General features: G+C 46.9%; 1 protein-coding gene across 1 annotated transcript in view; it reads right to left on the minus strand.

Annotated features, from left to right (window-relative positions):
* Window positions 1–20968, minus strand: part of MYOM2 (myomesin 2) — a 571331-nt gene that overhangs the window by 27655 nt on the left and 522708 nt on the right. The gene's annotated exons all lie outside the window — the stretch shown is intronic.

Raw genomic sequence — 20968 nt, forward strand, 5'->3', positions numbered from 1 at the left:
TCAACAATACGGCACTGCTCTTTTTTAAAGAAGAATACCATCTCACTACTATTTTGAACACTTTTAAATTGGCAACTGGGGCATAACATAAGCCCCTGCAGCCCCTGTAGCCCCTGTGGTGCAGGGAGGTGCCCCACCCCTCTAGGGATCCCACAACCCCTCAGGATGCCCCATTCAGGCCAAGGTTAATGAATATCAGTGAGATATGGGAGACTCAGTGGCCCCTCTCCCCATTCTGCAATGAGGTCCTACCATTTTGCATTACACTATTGACTATCAAAGAATGTAATGCTAAACACTGAACAGGAATAGCCATCTTAGATGCAATAATTATTTCCAAGGAACAGGTTCAGTTATTAAACTATATCTCGGGACAGCAAAACCAAAGTGCATCCACTGTAAATTAGGGCAAGTGTCACGCAGGCTTCCCCACTCAATAGCACTTTGGATGAGGCCAGTATGTCACTTCCATATTATCTAAGGCAGGGACATCAAACCTTTTCTTTTATGAGCGCTAGTGATGATCAATGAAAATAGTCCTGATCTTCTAGATTTAAGAATGCAAATATAACTATACTGATCAACATGTGCATGCTTCATGATGTTGGGGTTGGAAATATTCTGAGTTTAACATTTTGGCAGTATAATATTTAAAATTCGATATTGAGATAGAACACTGACTAACCTAATGCATAAGATGGGGATACTAATAGCAATTGCTTTAAAAGCACGGTGTCCAGTGGTGCAAAGGAAATACAAACAGCTATAAATCTTGTAAACACACCATGAATTATAGTTCAAACAGCAGCTTTAAACTGTGTGCAGTTTCATTGCCATTTCGACTTGGTATTTAAAAGTAATTGCCAAGCCTTAATCTACCCTTTCTCTACACATAGGTCTCCCCTAAGGTTGGCCCTAGGTAGTCCATAGGGCAGGGTGCTATGTATGTAAAAGGCAGGACATGAATATGTGTGTCCTATATGTCCTGGTAGTGTAAAACTCCTAAATTGGTTTAACACTGTGGTGAGGCCTGCTCCTTTCATAGAATAGCATTAGGGCTACCCTCATATACTGTTTGAGTGGCAGATTGTTATCTGAAAGGAGTAACAAGGTCATAATTAGTATGGCCATAATTGTAATAGAAAATCCTTGGTGAAGTTGGATTTAACCGGTACGGTGCCTTGGACGAGATCACCTCGTCCTGCACCCGGGAACCCGGGAAGAGGTAGCGCTCCCCCCATGGGCCCCCCACCCACACCCCCCGGTCGTGGATGGAAGGGGAATCCCTTCCCCTTCCACCCCCGACATCCCCACACCCCCCTCTTACGTCAGCGCGCATTGCGCGCTGACAATCACAGAGGTCTCTCTTCCAATCACGTGGAGGAGGCCGGAGAGGCTTCAAAGGGAAGGAAAGGAATTTCCTTCCCTTTGAAGTCTCTCTGAGCGTTTCAAAAGCCATGATTGTAAAGCAATCCGGCTTTTGAAATGCCCACTAGACACCAGGGATTTATTTTAGAAAAGGAAACTGGAATGAGGAGAGCGACCACTTGGGCAAGGGTCGCTTCCAGGGGGGGCATTTTTTTTTAAGGCCTTTTCTGCCCCCCCGTGGGGGCAGAAACCTCTAGACACCAGGGATAATTTTTTTGTTTTTGTTTTTAGAGGTGGGGAGCGACCCCTTAGGCAAGGGTCGCTCCCCTAGGGGGGAAATTATATTTAGGCCATTTTTGCCCCCCTTGGGGGCAGATTGGTCTATTTTTATGAGGCCAATCTGCCCTCAAGGGGGACAGAAACCACTAGACACCAGGGAGTTTTTTTTTTCTTTGTGAATTTCACGCAAGGGGAGCGACCCCTTAGGCAAGGGTCATTCCCCAGGGGGGGAAATTTATTTTAGGCCATTTCTGTCCCCCTGGGGGGCAGATCAGACTACTTTAATTAGGCTGATCTGCCCCCGGGGGGGCAGAAACCACTAGGCACCGGGGATTTTTGTTGTTGTTGTTGTTTTACAGATGGTGAGCGACCCCTTAGGCAAGGGTCGCTGCCCTGGAGGGGCAAATTGTATTTAGGCCATTTCTGCCGCCTTTAGGGGCAGATCGGCCAATTTTAGGTCAATCTGCCCCAAAAGGGGGCAGAAACCACTAGGCACCGGGGATCTTTTTTTTTTGCGCCAATGTCACGCAAGGGGAGCGACCCCATAGGCAAGGGTCGCTCCTTGTGGGGGTGGGAGGGCAAATTTATTTTAGGCCATTTCTGCCCCCCCGGGGGCAGATCGACCTACTGTTATTAGGACGATCTGCCCCCAGGGGAGAGCAGAAACTTCTAGGTGCCCGGGCAAAAAAAAAATTTTTTTTTTTTGTTTGTTAGTTTGTTTTTTTAGAGATGGGGAGCGACCCCTTAGGCAAGGGTCGCTCCTGGGGGGGATGGGGAGGGGTGGGGGGCAAATTTATTTTAGGCCATTTCTGCCCCCCCCTGGGGGCAGATCGGCCTATTGTTATTAGGCCGATCTGCCCCCAGGGGGGGCAAAAAGCTCTAGGCGCCAGGGCTAAAAAAAAATTTGTGTTTTTTATTTTTTGTTTCTTTGTGTTTTTAGTGATGGGGAGCGATCCATTAGGCAAGGGTCGCTCCCCTGGGGGGGGCAAATTGTATTTAGACCTTTTCTGCCCCCCTTGGGGGCAGATAGGGCAATTTTTGTTAGGTCAATCTGCCCCCAAGGGGCAGAAACAACTTAGGCACCAGGGATTGGTTTGTGTGTATGCGTGTGTTTTCTTTAGGGAGGCAGCCCCTTGGGTAAGGGTCGCTCCCCATGGGAGCACATTACTGTTGGCCATATCTGCCCCCCATTGGGGGCAGATGGGCCTATTTTTGGAATGCCCATCTGCCCCAAGGGGGGGCAGAAAGCCCACCAGAGGCCAGGGAAGTTTTTTTCCCAAGAATAAGAGGGTGGGGATATAGCCATACCACCACCCCAAATAAATGGGGCCGGGGGGGGGGTCAGATAGTCTACTAGATGCCAGGGAATTAAAAAAAATAAATATATATTGGGGTGTTGGCTACCAACCAGTATGGGCCTGGTTACGCCCCCACCTCAACTGAAGGGGGTAACAGTCTTTCAGCTCTCCTCCGCACTCTAAAATGTCTTATCCCACAGCAAGCAAGAAGGCATTTGATTTTTGGGGTTTTAGTTTTACATTTGGGCCATGAGAACTTGGCTTTCTCTCAAAATTGTCTCACTTGGAATGGTGAGGGCTGCACTTTATGGACTTTGGGACACTGCCATTTAGAAAAATACACAAGACCTAGACACGTCTGAAAACTAAACATCTGGGTGATTCCAGACTGATGTGTTTCACATGCACCCCGCACCATTTTTGTACCCACAAACCCCTGCAAACCTCCAACTTTGATGGAAATCACACATTTGTCCCACGTTTTTGTGATGGAACCTTCCGGAATCTGCAGAAATCCACAAAATTCCTACCACCCAGCATTGTCTCATCTATACCGATAAAAATTCTGCTGGACTTGTCAGCCTAAAAATTTATTTTTGCAAACTGCCCTTTTGCACCGCCTTTGTTCCCCCTCAATATCGACATGTTTTTGGCTCTTCCCCTTCACAAGCACTTGGCCCACCTACACAAGTGAGGTATCATTTTTACCGGGAGACTGAGGGGAACATTGGGTGGTATGAAATGTGTCCTAGTGCAGTGATCCCACACAGAAATGAGGGAAAAATATGATTTTTTTAGCTAAATTTGAGGTTTGCTGAGGATTCTGGGTAAGATAACATTGGGGGATCCACGCAAGTCACACCTCACTGGACTCCTTCGGGTGTCTAGTTTTCAGAAATGTCTGGGTTTGGTAGGTTTCCCCAGCCCAGGACCAAAAACGCAGACGCCCCCCCTGCAAAAGCAGGTAGTTTTGTGTTTGACAATTTTGATATGTCCACGTTGTGTCTTGAGCCATTTCCTTTCGTGGGCGCTAGGCCTACACACACAAGTGAGGTATCATTTTTATCAAGAGACTTGGGGGAACGCTGGATGGAAGGAAATTTGTGGCTCCTCTCAGATTCCAGAACTTTCTGTCACCGAAATGAGAGGAAAAGGTGTTTTTGGGGCAAATTTTGAGGTTTGCAAAGGATTCTGGGTAACAGAACCTGGTCAGAGCCCCACAAGTCACCCCATCTTGGATTCTCCTAGGTGTCTAGTTTTCAAAAATGCGCTGGTTTGCTAGGTTTCCCCAGGTCCCGGCTGACCTAGAGGCCAAAATCCACAGGAAGGCACTTTGTAAAAAACACCTCTGTTTTCTGTGAAAAAATGTGATGTGTCCACATTGTGTTTTGGGGCATTTCCTGTCACGGGCGCTAGGCCTTCCCACACAAGTGAGGTATCATTTTTATCAAGAGACTTGGGGGAACGCTGGATGGAAGGAAATTTGTGGCTCCTCTCAGATTCCAGAACTTTCTGTCACCGAAATGTGAGGAAAACGTGTTTTTTTGGCCGAATGTTGAGGTTTGCAAAGGTTTCTGGGTAACAGAACCTGGTCAGTGCCCCACAGGTCACCCCATCTTGGATTCCCCTAGCTGTCTAGTTTTAAAAAATGTGCTGGTTTGCTAGGTTTCACCAGGTGCCGGGTGAGCTAGAGGCCAAAATCCACAGGTAGGCACATTGTAAAAAACACCTCTGTTTTCTGTGAAAAAATGTGATGTGTCCACGTTGTGTTTTGGGGCATTTCCTGTCGCGGGTGCTAGGCCTACCCACACAAGTGAGGTATCATTTTTATCGGGAGACTTCAGGGAACGCTGGGTGGAAGGAAATTTGTGGCTCCTCTCAGATTCCAGAACTTCCTGTCACCGAAATGAGAGGAAAAGGTGTTTTTTGGGCAAATTTTGAGGTTTGAAAAGGATTCTGGGTAACAGAACCTGGTCAGAGCCCCACAAGTCACCCCATCTTGGATTCTCCTAGGTGTCTAGTTTTCAAAAATGCGCTGGTTTGCTAGGTTTCCCCAGGTCCCGGCTGAGCTGGAGGCCAAAATCCACAGGAAGGCACTTTGTAAAAAACACCTCTGTTTTCTGTGAAAAAATGTGATGTGTCCACGTTGTGTTTTGGGGCATTTCCTGTCACGGGCGCTAGGCCTTCCCACACAAGTGAGGTATCATTTTTATCAAGAGACTTGGGGGAACGCTGGATGGAAGGAAATTTGTGGCTCCTCTCAGATTCCAGAACTTTCTGTCACCGAAATGTGAGGAAAACGTGTTTTTTTGGCCGAATGTTGAGGTTTGCAAAGGTTTCTGGGTAACAGAACCTGGTCAGTGCCCCACAGGTCACCCCATCTTGGATTCCCCTAGCTGTCTAGTTTTAAAAAATGTGCTGGTTTGCTAGGTTTCCCCAGGTGCCGGGTGAGCTAGAGGCCAAAATCCACAGGTAGGCACATTAGTATAAAACACCTCTGTTTTCTGTGAAAAAATGTGATGTGTCCACGTTGTGTTTTGGGGCATTTCCTGTCGCGGGTGCTAGGCCTACCCACACAAGTGAGGTATCATTTTTATCGGGAGACTTCGGGGAACGCTGGGTGGAAGGAAATTTGTGGCTCCTCTCAGATTCCAGAACTTTCTGTCACCGAAATGAGAGGAAAAGGTGTTTTTTGGCCAAAGTTTCAGGTTTGCAATGGATTCTGGGTAACAGAACCTGGTCAGAGCCCCACAAGTCACCCCATCTTGGATTCTCCTAGGTGTCTAGTTTTCAAAAATGCGCTGGTTTGCTAGGTTTCCCCAGGTCCCGGCTGAGCTAGAGGCCAAAATCCACAGGAAGGCACTTTGTAAAAAACACCTCTGTTTTCTGTGAAAAAATGTGATGTGTCCACATTGTGTTTTGGGGCATTTCCTGTCACGGGCGCTAGGCCTTCCCACACAAGTGAGGTATCATTTTTATCAAGAGACTTGGGGGAACGCTGGATGGAAGGAAATTTGTGGCTCCTCTCAGATTCCAGAACTTTCTGTCACCGAAATGTGAGGAAAACGTGTTTTTTTGGCCGAATGTTGAGGTTTGCAAAGGTTTCTGGGTAACAGAACCTGGTCAGTGCCCCACAGGTCACCTCATCTTGAATTCCCCTAGCTGTCTAGTTTTAAAAAATGTGCTGGTTTGCTAGGTTTCCCCAGGTGCCGGGTGAGATAGAGGCCAAAATCCACAGGTAGGCACATTGTAAAAAACACCTCTGTTTTCTGTGAAATAATGTGATGTGTCCACGTTGTGTTTTGGGGCATTTCCTGTCGCGGGTGCTAGGCCTACCCACACAAGTGAGGTATCATTTTTATCGGGAGACTTCGGGGAACGCTGGGTGGAAGGAAATTTGTGGCTCCTCTCAGATTCCAGAACTTCCTGTCACCGAAATGAGAGGAAAAGGTGTTTTTTGGGCAAATATTGAGGTTTGAAAAGGATTCTGGGTAACAGAACCTGGTCAGAGCCCCACAAGTCACCCCATCTTGGATTCTCCTAGGTGTCTAGTTTTCAAAAATGCGCTGGTTTGCTAGGTTTCCCCAGGTCCCGGCTGAGCTAGAGGCCAAAATCCACAGGAAGGCACTTTGTAAAAAACACCTCTGTTTTCTGTGAAAAAATTTGATGTGTCCACGTTGTGTTTTGGGGCATTTCCTGTCACGGGCGCTAGGCCTTCCCACACAAGTGAGGAATCATTTTTATCAAGAGACTTGGGGGAACGCTGGATGGAAGGAAATTTGTGGCTCCTCTCAGATTCCAGAACTTTCTGTCACCGAAATGTGAGGAAAACGTATTTTTTTGGCCGAATGTTGAGGTTTGCAAAGGTTTCTGGGTAACAGAACCTGGTCAGTGCCCCACAGGTCACCCCATCTTGGATTCCCCTAGCTGTCTAGTTTTAAAAAATGTGCTGGTTTGCTAGGTTTCCCCAGGTGCCGGGTGAGCTAGAGGCCAAAATCCACATGTAGGCACATTGTAAAAAACACCTCTGTTTTCTGTGAAAAAATGTGATGTGTCCACGTTGTGTTTTGGGGCATTTCCTGTCGCGGGTGCTAGGCCTACCCACACAAGTGAGGTATCATTTTTATCGGGAGACTTCGGGGAACGCTGGGTGGAAGGAAATTTGTGGCTCCTCTCAGATTCCAGAACTTCCTGTCACCGAAATAAGAGGAAAAGGTGTTTTTTGGGCAAATTTTGAGGTTTGAAAAGGATTCTGGGTAACAGAACCTGGTCAGAGCCCCACAAGTCACCCCATCTTGGATTCTCCTAGGTGTCTAGTTTTCAAAAATGCGCTGGTTTGCTAAGTTTCCCCAGGTCCCGGCTGAGCTATAGGCCAAAATCCACAGGAAGGCACTTTGTAAAAAACACCTCTGTTTTCTGTGAAAAAATGTGATGTGTCCACGTTGTGTTTTGGGGCATTTCCTGTCACGGGCGCTAGGCCTTCCCACACAAGTGAGGTATCATTTTTATCAAGAGACTTGGGGGAACGCTGGATGGAAGGAAATTTGTGGCTCCTCTCAGATTCCAGAACTTTCTGTCACCGAAATGTGAGGAAAACGTGTTTTTTTGGCCGAATGTTGAGGTTTGCAAAGGTTTCTGGGTAACAGAACCTGGTCAGTGCCCCACAGGTCACCCCATCTTGGATTCCCCTAGCTGTCTAGTTTTAAAAAATGTGCTGGTTTGCTAGGTTTCCCCAGGTGCCGGGTGAGCTAGAGGCCAAAATCCACAGGTAGGCACATTGTAAAAAACACCTCTGTTTTCTGTGAAAAAATGTGATGTGTCCACGTTGTGTTTTGGGGCATTTCCTGTCGCGGGTGCTAGGCCTACCCACACAAGTGAGGTATCATTTTTATCGGGAGACTTCGGGGAACGCTGGGTGGAAGGAAATTTGTGGCTCCTCTCAGATTCCAGAACTTTCTGTCACCGAAATGAGAGGAAAAGGTGTTTTTTGGCCAAAGTTTCAGGTTTGCAAAGGATTCTGGGTAACAGAACCTGGTCAGAGCCCCACAAGTCACCCCATCTTGGATTCTCCTAGGTGTCTAGTTTTCAAAAATGCGCTGGTTTGCTAGGTTTCCCCAGGTCCCGGCTGAGCTAGAGGCCAAAATCCACAGGAAGGCACTTTGTAAAAAACACCTCTGTTTTCTGTGAAAAAATGTGATGTGTCCACATTGTGTTTTGGGGCATTTCCTGTCACGGGCGCTAGGCCTTCCCACACAAGTGAGGTATCATTTTTATCAAGCGACTTGGGGGAACGCTGGATGGAAGGAAATTTGTGGCTCCTCTCAGATTCCAGAACTTTCTGTCACCGAAATGTGAGGAAAACGTGTTTTTTTGGCCGAATGTTGAGGTTTGCAAAGGTTTCTGGGTAACAGAACCTGGTCAGTGCCCCACAGGTCACCTCATCTTGAATTCCCCTAGCTGTCTAGTTTTAAAAAATGTGCTGGTTTGCTAGGTTTCCCCAGGTGCCGGGTGAGCTAGAGGCCAAAATCCACATGTAGGCACATTGTAAAAAACACCTCTGTTTTCTGTGAAAAAATGTGATGTGTCCACGTTGTGTTTTGGGGCATTTTCTGTCGCGGGCGCTAGGCCTTCCCACACAAGTGAGGAATCATTTTTATCAAGAGACTTGGGGGGACGCTGGATGGAAGGAAATTTGTGGCTCCTCTCAGATTCCAGAACTTTCTGTCACCGAAATGTGAGGAAAACGTGTTTTTTTGGCCGAATGTTGAGGTTTGCAAAGGTTTCTGGGTAACAGAACCTGGTCAGTGCCCCACAGGTCACCCCATCTTGGATTCCCCTAGCTGTCTAGTTTTAAAAAATGTGCTGGTTTGCTAGGTTTCCCCAGGTGCCGGGTGAGCTAGAGGCCAAAATCCACATGTAGGCACATTGTAAAAAACACCTCTGTTTTCTGTGAAAAAATGTGATGTGTCCACGTTGTGTTTTGGGGCATTTCCTGTCGCGGGTGCTAGGCCTACCCACACAAGTGAGGTATCATTTTTATCGGGAGACTTCGGGGAACGCTGGGTGGAAGGAAATTTGTGGCTCCTCTCAGATTCCAGAACTTCCTGTCACCGAAATAAGAGGAAAAGGTGTTTTTCGGGCAAATTTTGAGGTTTGAAAAGGATTCTGGGTAACAGAACCTGGTCAGAGCCCCACAAGTCACCCCATCTTGGATTCTCCTAGGTGTCTAGTTTTCAAAAATGCGCTGGTTTGCTAGGTTTCCCCAGGTCCCGGCTGAGCTATAGGCCAAAATCCACAGGAAGGCACTTTGTAAAAAACACCTCTGTTTTCTGTGAAAAAATGTGATGTGTCCACGTTGTGTTTTGGGGCATTTCCTGTCACGGGCGCTAGGCCTTCCCACACAAGTGAGGTATCATTTTTATCAAGAGACTTGGGGGAACGCTGGATGGAAGGAAATTTGTGGCTCGTCTCAGATTCCAGAACTTTCTGTCACCGAAATGTGAGGAAAACGTGTATTTTTGGCCAAATTTGGAGGTTTGCAAAGGATTCTGGGTAACAGAACCTGGTCAGAGCCCCACAGGTCACTCCATCTTGGATTCCCCTAGGTGTCTAGTTTTAAAAAATTTGCTGGTTTGCTAGGTTTCCACAGGTGCCGGCTGAGATACAGGGCAAAATCCACAGGAAGGCAATTTGTAAAAAACACCTCTGTTTTCTGTGAAATTATGTGATGTGTCCACGTTGTGTTTTGGGCCATTTCCTTTTGTGGGCACTATGCCTACCCACACAAGTGAGGTATCATTTTTATCGGGAGACTTCGGGGAACGCTGGGTGGAAGGAAATTTGTGGCTCCTCTCAGATTCCAGAACTTCCTGTCACCGAAATGAGAGGAAAAGGTGTTTTTTGGGCAAATTTTGAGGTTTGAAAAGGATTCTGGGTAACAGAACCTGGTCAGAGCCCCACAAGTCACCCCATCTTGGATTCTCCTAGGTGTCTAGTTTTAAAAAATGTGCTGGTTTGCTAGGTTTCCCCAGGTCCCGGCTGAGCTATAGGCCAAAATCCACAGGAAGGCACTTTGTAAAAAACACCTCTGTTTTCTGTGAAAAAATGTGATGTGTCCACGTTGTGTTTTGGGGCATTTCCTGTCACGGGCGCTAGGCCTTCCCACACAAGTGAGGTATCATTTTTATCAAGAGACTTGGGGGAACGCTGGATGGAAGGAAATTTGTGGCTCCTCTCAGATTCCAGAACTTTCTGTCACCGAAATGTGAGGAAAACGTGTATTTTTGGCCAAATTTTGAGGTTTGCAAAGGATTCTGGGTAACAGAACCTGGTCAGAGCCCCACAAGTCACCCCATCTTGGATTCTCCTAGGTGTCTAGTTTTCAAAAATGCGCTGGTTTGCTAGGTTTCCCCAGGTCCCGGCTGAGCTAGAGGCCAAAATCCACAGGAAGGCACTTTGTAAAAAACACCTCTGTTTTCTGTGAAAAAATGTGATGTGTCCACGTTGTGTTTTGGGGCATTTCCTGTCACGGGCGCTAGGCCTTCCCACACAAGTGAGGTATCATTTTTATCAAGAGACTTGGGGGAACGCTGGATGGAAGGAAATTTGTGGCTCCTCTCAGATTCCAGAACTTTCTGTCACCGAAATGTGAGGAAAACGTGTTTTTTTGGCCGAATGTTGAGGTTTGCAAAGGTTTCTGGGTAACAGAACCTGGTCAGTGCCCCACAGGTCACCCCATCTTGGATTCCCCTAGCTGTCTAGTTTTAAAAAATGTGCTGGTTTGCTAGGTTTCCCCAGGTCCCGGCTGAGCTAGAGGCCAAAATCCACAGGAAGGCACTTTGTAAAAAACACCTCTGTTTTCTGTGAAAAAATGTGATGTGTCCACGTTGTGTTTTGGGGCATTTCCTGTCACGGGCGCTAGGCCTTCCCACACAAGTGAGGTATCATTTTTATCAAGAGACTTGGGGGAACGCTGGATGGAAGGAAATTTGTGGCTCGTCTCAGATTCCAGAACTTTCTGTCACCGAAATGTGAGGAAAACGTGTATTTTTGGCCAAATTTGGAGGTTTGCAAAGGATTCTGGGTAACAGAACCTGGTCAGAGCCCCACAGGTCACTCCATCTTGGATTCCCCTAGGTGTCTAGTTTTAAAAAATTTGCTGGTTTGCTAGGTTTCCACAGGTGCCGGCTGAGATACAGGGCAAAATCCACAGGAAGGCAATTTGTAAAAAACACCTCTGTTTTCTGTGAAATTATGTGATGTGTCCACGTTGTGTTTTGGGCCATTTCCTTTTGTGGGCACTATGCCTACCCACACAAGTGAGGTATCATTTTTATCGGGAGACTTCGGGGAACGCTGGGTGGAAGGAAATTTGTGGCTCCTCTCAGATTCCAGAACTTCCTGTCACCGAAATGAGAGGAAAAGGTGTTTTTTGGGCAAATTTTGAGGTTTGAAAAGGATTCTGGGTAACAGAACCTGGTCAGAGCCCCACAAGTCACCCCATCTTGGATTCTCCTAGGTGTCTAGTTTTCAAAAATGTGCTGGTTTGCTAGGTTTCCCCAGGTCCCGGCTGAGCTATAGGCCAAAATCCACAGGAAGGCACTTTGTAAAAAACACCTCTGTTTTCTGTGAAAAAATGTGATGTGTCCACGTTGTGTTTTGGGGCATTTCCTGTCACGGGCGCTAGGCCTTCCCACACAAGTGAGGTATCATTTTTATCAAGAGACTTGGGGGAACGCTGGATGGAAGGAAATTTGTGGCTCCTCTCAGATTCCAGAACTTTCTGTCACCGAAATGTGAGGAAAACGTGTATTTTTGGCCAAATTTTGAGGTTTGCAAAGGATTCTGGGTAACAGAACCTGGTCAGAGCCCCACAAGTCACCCCATCTTGGATTCTCCTAGGTGTCTAGTTTTCAAAAATGCGCTGGTTTGCTAGGTTTCCCCAGGTCCCGGCTGAGCTAGAGGCCAAAATCCACAGGAAGGCACTTTGTAAAAAACACCTCTGTTTTCTGTGAAAAAATGTGATGTGTCCACGTTGTGTTTTGGGGCATTTCCTGTCACGGGCGCTAGGCCTTCCCACACAAGTGAGGTATCATTTTTATCAAGAGACTTGGGGGAACGCTGGATGGAAGGAAATTTGTGGCTCCTCTCAGATTCCAGAACTTTCTGTCACCGAAATGTGAGGAAAACGTGTTTTTTTGGCCGAATGTTGAGGTTTGCAAAGGTTTCTGGGTAACAGAACCTGGTCAGTGCCCCACAGGTCACCCCATCTTGGATTCCCCTAGCTGTCTAGTTTTAAAAAATGTGCTGGTTTGCTAGGTTTCCCCAGGTGCCGGGTGAGCTAGAGGCCAAAATCCACAGGTAGGCACATTGTAAAAAACACCTCTGTTTTCTGTGAAAAAATGTGATGTGTCCACGTTGTGTTTTGGGGCATTTCCTGTCGCGGGTGCTAGGCCTACCCACACAAGTGAGGTATCATTTTTATCGGGAGACTTCGGGGAACGCTGGGTGGAAGGAAATTTGTGGCTCCTCTCAGATTCCAGAACTTTCTGTCACCGAAATGAGAGGAAAAGGTGTTTTTTGGCCAAAGTTTCAGGTTTGCAAAGGATTCTGGGTAACAGAACCTGGTCAGAGCCCCACAAGTCACCCCATCTTGGATTCTCCTAGGTGTCTAGTTTTCAAAAATGCGCTGGTTTGCTAGGTTTCCCCAGGTCCCGGCTGAGCTAGAGGCCAAAATCCACAGGAAGGCACTTTGTAAAAAACACCTCTGTTTTCTGTGAAAAAATGTGATGTGTCCACATTGTGTTTTGGGGCATTTCCTGTCACGGGCGCTAGGCCTTCCCACACAAGTGAGGTATCATTTTTATCAAGAGACTTGGGGGAACGCTGGATGGAAGGAAATTTGTGGCTCCTCTCAGATTCCAGAACTTTCTGTCACCGAAATGTGAGGAAAACGTGTTTTTTTGGCCGAATGTTGAGGTTTGCAAAGGTTTCTGGGTAACAGAACCTGGTCAGTGCCCCACAGGTCACCTCATCTTGAATTCCCCTAGCTGTCTAGTTTTAAAAAATGTGCTGGTTTGCTAGGTTTCCCCAGGTGCCGGGTGAGCTAGAGGCCAAAATCCACAGGAAGGCACATTGTAAAAAACACCTCTGTTTTCTGTGAAAAAATTTGATGTGTCCACGTTGTGTTTTGGGGCATTTCCTGTCGCGGGTGCTAGGCCTACCCACACAAGTGAGGTATCATTTTTATCGGGAGACTTCGGGGAACGCTGGGTGGAAGGAAATTTGTGGCTCCTCTCAGATTCCAGAACTTCCTGTCATCGAAATGAGAGGAAAAGGTGTTTTTTGGGCAAATTTTGAGGTTTGAAAAGGATTCTGGGTAACAGAACCTGGTCAGAGCCCCACAAGTCACCCCATCTTGGATTCTCCTAGGTGTCTAGTTTTCAAAAATGCGCTGGTTTGCTAGGTTTCCCCAGGTCCCGGCTGAGCTAGAGGCCAAAATCCACAGGAAGGCACTTTGTAAAAAACACCTCTGTTTTCTGTGAAAAAATGTGATGTGTCCACGTTGTGTTTTGGGGCATTTCCTGTCACGGGCGCTAGGCCTTCCCACACAAGTGAGGAATCATTTTTATCAAGAGACTTGGGGGAACGCTGGATGGAAGGAAATTTGTGGCTCCTCTCAGATTCCAGAACTTTCTGTCACCGAAATGTGAGGAAAACGTGTTTTTTTGGCCGAATGTTGAGGTTTGCAAAGGTTTCTGGGTAACAGAACCTGGTCAGTGCCCCACAGGTCACCCCATCTTGGATTCCCCTAGCTGTCTAGTTTTAAAAAATGTGCTGGTTTGCTAGGTTTCCCCAGGTGCCGGGTGAGCTAGAGGCCAAAATCCACATGTAGGCACATTGTAAAAAACACCTCTGTTTTCTGTGAAAAAATGTGATGTGTCCACGTTGTGTTTTGGGGCATTTCCTGTCGCGGGTGCTAGGCCTACCCACACAAGTGAGGTATCATTTTTATCGGGAGACTTCGGGGAACGCTGGGTGGAAGGAAATTTGTGGCTCCTCTCAGATTCCAGAACTTCCTGTCACCGAAATAAGAGGAAAAGGTGTTTTTTTGGCAAATTTTGAGGTTTGAAAAGGATTCTGGGTAACAGAACCTGGTCAGAGCCCCACAAGTCACCCCATCTTGGATTCTCCTAGGTGTCTAGTTTTCAAAAATGCGCTGGTTTGCTAGGTTTCCCCAGGTCCCGGCTGAGCTATAGGCCAAAATCCACAGGAAGGCACTTTGTAAAAAACACCTCTGTTTTCTGTGAAAAAATGTGATGTGTCCACGTTGTGTTTTGGGGCATTTCCTGTCACGGGCGCTAGGCCTTCCCACACAAGTGAGGTATCATTTTTATCAAGAGACTTGGGGGAACGCTGGATGGAAGGAAATTTGTGGCTCGTCTCAGATTCCAGAACTTTCTGTCACCGAAATGTGAGGAAAACGTGTATTTTTGGCCAAATTTGGAGGTTTGCAAAGGATTCTGGGTAACAGAACCTGGTCAGAGCCCCACAGGTCACTCCATCTTGGATTCCCCTAGGTGTCTAGTTTTAAAAAATTTGCTGGTTTGCTAGGTTTCCACAGGTGCCGGCTGAGATACAGGGCAAAATCCACAGGAAGGCAATTTGTAAAAAACACCTCTGTTTTCTGTGAAATTATGTGATGTGTCCACGTTGTGTTTTGGGCCATTTCCTTTTGTGGGCACTATGCCTACCCACACAAGTGAGGTATCATTTTTATCGGGAGACTTCGGGGAACGCTGGGTGGAAGGAAATTTGTGGCTCCTCTCAGATTCCAGAACTTCCTGTCACCGAAATGAGAGGAAAAGGTGTTTGTTGGGCAAATTTTGAGGTTTGAAAAGGATTCTGGGTAACAGAACCTGGTCAGAGCCCCACAAGTCACCCCATCTTGGATTCTCCTAGGTGTCTAGTTTTCAAAAATGTGCTGGTTTGCTAGGTTTCCCCAGGTCCCGGCTGAGCTATAGGCCAAAATCCACAGGAAGGCACTTTGTAAAAAACACCTCTGTTTTCTGTGAAAAAATGTGATGTGTCCACGTTGTGTTTTGGGGCATTTCCTGTCACGGGCGCTAGGCCTTCCCACACAAGTGAGGTATCATTTTTATCAAGAGACTTGGGGGAACGCTGGATGGAAGGAAATTTGTGGCTCCTCTCAGATTCCAGAACTTTCTGTCACCGAAATGTGAGGAAAACGTGTATTTTTGGCCAAATTTTGAGGTTTGCAAAGGATTCTGGGTAACAGAACCTGGTCAGAGCCCCACAGGTCACTCCATCTTGGATTCCCCTAGGTGTCTAGTTTTAAAAAATGTGCTGGTTTGCTAGGTTTCCACAGGTGCCGGCTGAGATACAGGCCAAAATCTACAGGAAGGCAATTTGTAAAAAACACCTCTGTTTTCTGTGAAATAATGTGATGTGTCCACGTTGTGTTTTGGGCCATTTCCTTTTATGGGCACTATGCCTACTTACGCAAGTGAGGTACCATTTTTATCGGGAGACTTGGGGGAACGCTGGATGGAAGGAAATTTGTGGCTCCTCTCAGATTCCAGAACTTTCTGTCACCGAAATGAGAGGAAAAGGTGTTTTTTGGCCAAATTTTTAGGTTTGCAAAGGATTCTGGGTAACAGAACCTGGCAAGAGCCCCACAAGTCACCCCATTCTGGATTCCCCTAGGTGTCTAGTTTTAAAAAATGTGCTGGTTTGCTAGGTTTCCCCAGGTCCCGGCTGAGCTATAGGCCAAAATCCACAGGAAGGCACTTTGTAAAAAACACCTCTGTTTTCTGTGAAAAAATGTGATGTGTCCACGTTGTGTTTTGGGGCATTTCCTGTCACGGGCGCTAGGCCTTCCCACACAAGTGAGGTATCATTTTTATCAAGAGACTTGGGGGAACGCTGGATGGAAGGAAATTTGTGGCTCCTCTCAGATTCCAGAACTTTCTGTCACCGAAATGTGAGGAAAACGTGTATTTTTGGCCAAATTTGGAGGTTTGCAAAGGATTCTGGGTAACAGAACCTGGTCAGAGCCCCACAGGTCACTCCATCTTGGATTCCCCTAGGTGTCTAGTTTTAAAAAATGTGCTGGTTTGCTAGGTTTCCACAGGTGCCGGCTGAGATACAGGCCAAAATCCACAGGAAGGCAATTTGTAAAAAACACCTCTGTTTTCTGTGAAATAATGTGATGTGTCCACGTTGTGTTTTGGGCCATTTCCTTTTGTGGGCACTATGCCTACTTACGCAAGTGAGGTACCATTTTTATCGGGAGACTTGGGGGAACGCTGGATGGAAGGAAATTTGTGGCTCCTCTCAGATTCCAGAACTTTCTGTCACCGAAATGAGAGGAAAAGGTGTTTTTTGGCCAAATTTTTAGGTTTGCAGAGGATTCTGGGTAACAGAACCTGGCAAGAGCCCCACAAGTCACCCCATTCTGGATTCCCCTAGGTGTCTAGTTTTAAAAAATGTGCTGGTTTGCTAGGTTTCCCCAGGTGCCGGCTGAGCTCGAGGCCAAAATCTACAGGTAGGCACTTTGCAAAAAACACCTCTGTTTTCTGTCAAAAAATGGGATGTGTCCACATTGTGTTTTGGGCCATTTCCTTTCGTGGGCGCTATGCCTACCCACACAAGTGAGGTACCATTTTTATCGGGAGACTTGGGGGAACGCTGGATGGAAGGAAATTTGTGGCTCCTCTCAGATTCCAGAACTTTCTGTCACCGAAATGAGAGGAAAAGGTTTTTTTTGGCCGAATTTTGAGGTTTGCAAAGGATTATGGGTAACAGAACCTAGTTAGAGCCCCACAGGTCACCCCATCTTGGATTCGCCTAGGTGTCTAGTTTTAAAAAATGTGCTGGTTTGCTAGGTTTCCCCAGGTGCCGGCTGAGCTAGAAGCCAAAATCCACAGGAAGGCACTTTGTAAAAAACACCTCTGTTTTCTGTGAAAAAATGTGATGTGTCCACGTTGTGTTTTGGGCCATTTCCTTTCGTGGGCGCTATGCCTACCCACACAAGTGAGGTACCATCTTTATCGGGAGACTTGGGGGAATGCTGGATGGAAGGAAATTTATGGCTCCTCTCAGATTCCAGAACGTTCTGTCACCGAAATGAGAGGAAAAGGTGCTTTTTGGGCAAATTTTGAGGTTTGCAAAGGATTCTGGGTAACAGAACCTAGTCAGAGCCCCACAAGTCACCCCATCTAGCATCCCCTAGGTGTCTAGTTATCAAAAATGCGCTGGTTTGCTAGGTTTCCCCAGGTGCCGGCTGAGCTCGAAGGCCAAAATCCACAGGAAGGCATTTTGTAAAAAACACCTCTGTTTTCTGTGAAAAAATGTGATGTGTCCACGTTGTGTTTTGGGGCATTTCCTGTCACGCGCGCTAGGCCTTCCAAACAAGTGAGGTACCATTTTTATCGGGAGACTTGGGGGAACGCTGGATGGAAGAAAATTTGTGGCTCCTCTCAGATTCCAGAACTTTCTGTCACCGAAATGAGAGGAAAAGGTGTTTTTTGGGCAAATTTTGAGGTTTGCAAAGGATTCTGGGTAACAGAACCTGGTCAGAGCCCCACAAGTCACCCCATCTTGGATTCCCCTAGGTGTCTAGTTTTCAAAAATGCGCTGGTTTTCTTAGGTTTCCCCAGGTGCCGGCTGAGCTAGAGGCCAAAATCCACATGAAGGCACTTTGTAAAAAACACCTCTGTTTTCTGTGAAACACTGTGATGTGTCCACGTTGTGTTTTGGGCCATTTCCTTTCATGGGCGCTCTAACTACCCACACAAGTGAGGTACCATTTTTATCGGGAAACTTGGGGGAACGCTGGATGGAAGGAAATTTGTGGCTCCTCTCAGATTCCAGAACTTTCTGTCACCGAAATGAGAGAAAAAGGTGTTTTTTGGCCAAATTTTCAGGTTTGCAACGGATTCTGGGTAACAGAACCTGGCCAGAGCCCCACAAGTCACCCCATTCTGGATTCCCCTAGGTGTCTAGTTTTAAAAAATGTGCTGGTTTGCTAGGTTTCCCCAGGTGCCGGCTGAGCTAGAGGCCAAAATCCACAGGTAGGCACTTTGCAAAAAAACCCTCTGTTTTCTGTCAAAAAATGGGATGTGTCCACGATGTGTTTTGGGCCATTTCCTTTAGTGGGCGCTATGCCTCCCGACACAAGTGAGGTACCATTTTTATTGGGAGACTTGGGGGAACGCTGGATGGAAGGAAATTTGTGGCTCCTCTCAGATTCCAGAACTTTCTGTCACCGAAATGAGAGGAAAAGGTGTTTTTTGGGCAACTTTTGAGGTTTGCAAAGGATTCTGGGTAACAGAACCTGGTCAGAGCCCCACAAGTCACCCCATCTTGGATTCCCCTAGGTGTCTAGTTTTCAAAAATGTGCTGGTTTGCTAGGTTTCCCCAGGTGCCGGCTGAGCTAGAGGCCAAAATCCACAGGTAGGCACTTTGTAAAACACACCTCTGTTTTCTGTGAAAAAATGTGATGTGTCCACATTGTGTTTTGGGCCATTTCCTTTTGTGGGCGCTAGGCCTACGCACACAAGTGAGGTATCATTTTTATCGGGGGACTTGGGGGAACGCTGGATGGAAGGAAATTTGTGGCTCCTCTCAGATTCCAGAACTTTCTGTCACCGAAATGTGATGAAAACGTGTTTTTTTGGCAGAGTATTGAGGTTTGCAAAGGATTCTGGGTAACAGAACCTGGTCAGAGCCCCACAGGTCACCCCATCTTGGATTCCCCTAGGTGTCTAGTTTTCAAAAATGTGCTGGTTTGCTAGGTTTCCCCAGGTGCCGGCTGAGCTAGAGGCCAAAATCCACAGGAAGCCTCTTACTAAAAAACAGCTCTGTTTTCTGTCAAAAAATGCAATGTGTCCACATTGTGTTTTGGGGCATTTCCTGTCACGGGCGCTAGGCCTACCCACACAAGTGAGGTACCATTTTTAACGGGAGACTTGGGGGAACGCTGGATGGAAGGAAATTTGTGGCTCCTCTCAGATTCCAGAAGTTTCTGTCACCGAAATGAGAGGAAAAGGTTTTTTTTGGCCACATTTTCAGGTTTGCAAAGGATTCTGGGTAACAGAACCTGGTCAGAGCCCCACAAGTCACCCCATCTTGGATTCCCCTAGGTGTCTAGTTTTCAAAAATGTGCTGGTTTGCTAGGTTTCCCCAGGTGCCGGCTGAGCTAGAGGCCAAAATCTACAGGTAGGCACTTTGCAAAAAAAACCTCTGTTTTCTGTCAAAAAGTGGGATGTGTCCATGTTGTGTTTTGGGGCATTTCCTGTCACGGGCGCTAGGCCTACCCACACAAGTGAGGTACCATTTTTATGGGGAGACTTGGGGGAACGCTGGATGGAAGGAAATTTGTGGCTCCTCTCAGATTCCAGAACTTTCTGTCACCGAAATGAGAGGAAAAGGTGCTTTTTGGGCAAATTTTGAGGTTTGCAAAGGATTCTGGGTAACAGAACCTGGTCAGAGCCCCAAAAGTCACCCCATCTTGCATCCCCTTGGTGTCTAGTTATCAAAAATGCTCTGGTTTGCTAGGTTTCCCCAGGTGCCGGCTGAGCTCGAGGCCAAAATCCACAGGAAGGCATTTTGTAAAAAACACCTCTGTTTTCTGTGAAATAATGTGATGTGTCCACGTTGTGTTTTGGGCCATTTCCTTTCGTGGGCGCTATGCCTACCCACACAAGTGAGGTACCATTTTTATCGGGAGACTTGGGGGAACGCTGGATGGAAGAAAATTTGTGGCTCCTCTCAGATTCCAGAACTTTCTGTCACCGAAATGAGAGGAAAAGGTGTTTTTTGGGCAAATTTTGAGGTTTGCAAAGGATTCTGGGTAACAGAACCTGGTCAGAGCCCCTCAAGTCACCCCATCTTGGATTCCCCTAGGTGTCTAGTTTTCAAAAATGCGCTGGTTATCTTAGGTTTCCCCAGGTGCCGGCTGAGCTAGAGGCCAAAATCCACATGAAGGCACTTTGTAAAAAACACCTCTGTTTTCTGTGAAATACTGTGTTTTGTCCACGTTGTGTTTTGGGCCATTTCCTTTCATGGGCGCTCTGCTTACCCACACAAGTGAGGTACCATTTTTATCGGGAGACTTGGGGGAACGCTGGATGAATGGAAATTTGTGGCTCCTCTCAGATTCCAGAACTTTCTGTCACCGAAATGAGAGGAAAAGGTGTTTTTTGGCCAAATTTTCAGGTTTGCAAAGGATTCTGGGTAACAGAACCTGGTCAGAGCCCCACAAGTCACCCCATCTTGGATTCCCCTAGGTGTCTAGTTTTCAAAAATGTGCTGGTTTGCTAGGTTTCCCCAGGTGCCGGCTGAGCTAGAGGCCAAAATCCACAGGTAGGCACTTTGCAAAAAAAACCTCTGTTTTCTGTCAAAAAATGGGATGTGTCCACGATGTGTTTTGGGTCATTTCCTTTAGTGGGCGCTATGCCTCCCGACACAAGTGAGGTACCATTTTTATTGGGAGACTTGGGGGAACGCTGGATGGAAGGAAATTTGTGGCTCCTCTCACATTCCAGAACTTTCTGTCACCGAAATGAGAGGAAAAGGTGTTTTTTGGGCAAATTTTGAGGTTTGCAAAGGATTCTGGGTAACAGAACTTGGTCAGAGCCCTACAAGTCACCCCATCTTGGATTCCCCTAGGTGTCTAGCTTTCAAAAATGCGCTGGTTTGCTAGGTTTCCCCAGGTGCCGGCTGAGCTAGAGGCCAAAATCCACAGGTAGGCACTTTGTAAAACACACCTCTGTTTTCTGTGAAAAAATGTGATGTGTCCACGTTGTGTTTTGGGCCATTTCCTATTGTGGGCGCTAGGCCTACACACTCAAGTGAGGTATCATTTTTATCAGGGGACTTGGGGGAACGCTGGATGGAAGGAAATTTGTGGCTCCTCTCAGATTCCAGAACTTTCTGTCACCGAAATGAGAGGAAAAGGTGCTTTTTGGCAAATTTTGAGGTTTGCAAAGGATTCTGGG

Source organism: Pleurodeles waltl, chromosome 5, assembly GCF_031143425.1.
Source record: "Pleurodeles waltl isolate 20211129_DDA chromosome 5, aPleWal1.hap1.20221129, whole genome shotgun sequence".
NCBI classification, from domain to species: Eukaryota; Metazoa; Chordata; class Amphibia; order Caudata; family Salamandridae; genus Pleurodeles; species Pleurodeles waltl.